Source organism: Phyllostomus hastatus, unplaced genomic scaffold (assembly GCF_019186645.2).
Source record: "Phyllostomus hastatus isolate PE091 unplaced genomic scaffold, TTU_PhHast_1.1 phas_contig_86, whole genome shotgun sequence".
In the NCBI taxonomy this organism is placed as follows: domain Eukaryota; kingdom Metazoa; phylum Chordata; class Mammalia; order Chiroptera; family Phyllostomidae; genus Phyllostomus; species Phyllostomus hastatus.
Window position 1 is genome coordinate 77,518,595 of NW_025333977.1, and position 2,306 is coordinate 77,520,900.

The following is a 2,306-nucleotide window of genomic DNA, read 5'->3' on the forward strand; positions in this document are numbered from 1 at the left end:
GAAATATGGCCCAAATGAAAGAACAGATCAAAACTCTAGAAAAAGCTAAATGAAATGGAGATAAGCAATCTATCAAATGCAGAGTTCAAAACACTGGTTATAAGGATGCTTAAGAAACTAAGTGAGGACCTCAGCAGCGTAAAAAGGACCAAGTCAGAAATGAAGGATACACTAATTGAAATAAAGAACAATTTAAAGGGAAACAACAGTAGAGTAGATGAAGTCAAGAATCAAATCAGTGATTTGGAACATAAGTAACCAAAAAACAACTAATCAGAACAATGAGAAGGGAAAAGAATCCAAAAAAAATGAGGATAGTGTAAGCAGCCTCTGGGACAATTACACTATTGTGTAATTTCACGATTTCAAGAGGTCCAACATTCATATTGTAAGGCTGCCAGAGGGGGAAGAGCAAGAGCAAGAAGTTGGAAATGTATTTGAAAAAATAATGAAAGAAAACTTCCCTAATTTTGTAAAGGAAATAGAAATGCAAGTCCAGGAAGTACAGAGTCCCAAACAAGATGAATGCAATGAGGCCCACCCCAAAACACATCATAATAAAAACACCACAGTTTAAAGATAAAGAGACAATCTTAAAAGCAGCAAGAGAAAATAAGTTAGTTACCTACAAGGGAGTTCCCATAAAACTGTTAACTGGTTTCTCAAAAGAAACTTTGCAGCCTTGAAGGGATTGGCAAGACATATTCAAAGTCATGAAAAGTGGGAACTTAGAGGCAAAATTGCTCTACCCAGCAAAGATACCATTCAGAATTGAGGAGTAGATAAAGAGTACCCCAGACAAGTAAAAACAAAAGGAGTTCATCATCACCAAACCATTATTATATGAAATGTTAAAGGGACTTATTTAAGGAAAAGACAAAGATCAGCCCTGGCCAGTGTGGCTCAGTGGACTGAGTGAGGAACTGTGAACCAAAGGATCACCAGTTTGGTTCCCAGTCAGGGCATGTGCCTGGGTTGCAGGCTGGATCTCCAGTTGGGGGTATGCAAGAGGCAACCACAACCACACACTTACGTTTCTTTCCCTCTCTTTCTCCCTCCCTTCTGCTCTCTCTAAAAATAAATAAATAAAATATTTTTTAAAAAAGGAAAAAGACAAAGATCAAAACTATGAACAACAAAATGGCAAAAAAATGCATATCTATCAACCACTGAATCTGAAAAACACACTAAGCACAAGAAAAATAGAGACAGAATCATGATACAGAGAAGTTTTTGATGGTTGCCAGATAAGAAAGGGGTGTGGGGGAATGAGTGAAGAGGTTAAGGGATTAAGAAGTACAGGTAGGTAGTTACAGAATGGCCATGGGGGTGTAAAGTACAGTATAGGAAATGGAGTAGCCAAAGCACTTGTATGTATGACCCATGGACATGAGCAATGGTGGGGGTATTGTCTGAGGGAATGGGGGGTGCTGGGTGTAGGGTTACAAAGGAGGAAAAATCAAAACAAGTGTAATAGTATAATCAATAAAATATAATTTAATTAAAAATAGAAAACTAAGCCTATATATAAAGCACCAATAAAACAGGAGACCCCCACGATTTAATATTTCAAAATAAAACTGTATAAGTAGTCATCAGCGTTAGGGCTTGATTAGACATGTCATTTTCTATTAGTGTTTATTTTTTACTTTCTATTATGTTTAGAGAAAGGAACCAATACAATATTTTTATTGTGTAGGAACATTAAAGACTAATCTGTCCCTGGGTTCCCCTAATTTTCTAGTAAATGAATCAGCATTGTCATTCATTTAATTTCAAAGCCAGAAACCTGTATATCAGCCTTTATAACCTCCCTCATTTCCCACAGTCAATCCAGGAGCAAGTCCTTGTGTTTGGCTCCCCCAAATATCTCAACCCATGCACTGTTCTTCACCACTGCCACTGTCAGCTCACTTCAGTCTGTCACCTGGACTTCAGCATAGAGCCTTCTTGCTGCCTGTCACACTCCTATACATTCTCCACTCCACAGGGGGAGTGTCCTTTTAAAAATACAAGGTCCCTCTCCCGTTACTAAACATCGCTGGATGGTGTCTCATTGCTTTTCAAATGTAATTTTGATTCCATGCCATGGATTTCTGGCCCCTCCTTGCCCTGGTCAGTATCCTTTTTTTAGCCACAACCTGGATACCAGATTACATTCCAGTCCTGGCTTGATTTTTCTCAGCATTTGGACTCAGCATTCTTCAATGACATCTGAGAAAAACCATCTAATTAGAACCTGCTGTGTAGTTTTCTATCACTTTACCTTGTTTATTTTCGCAATTTGCAATTTTTCATCTGTTTGT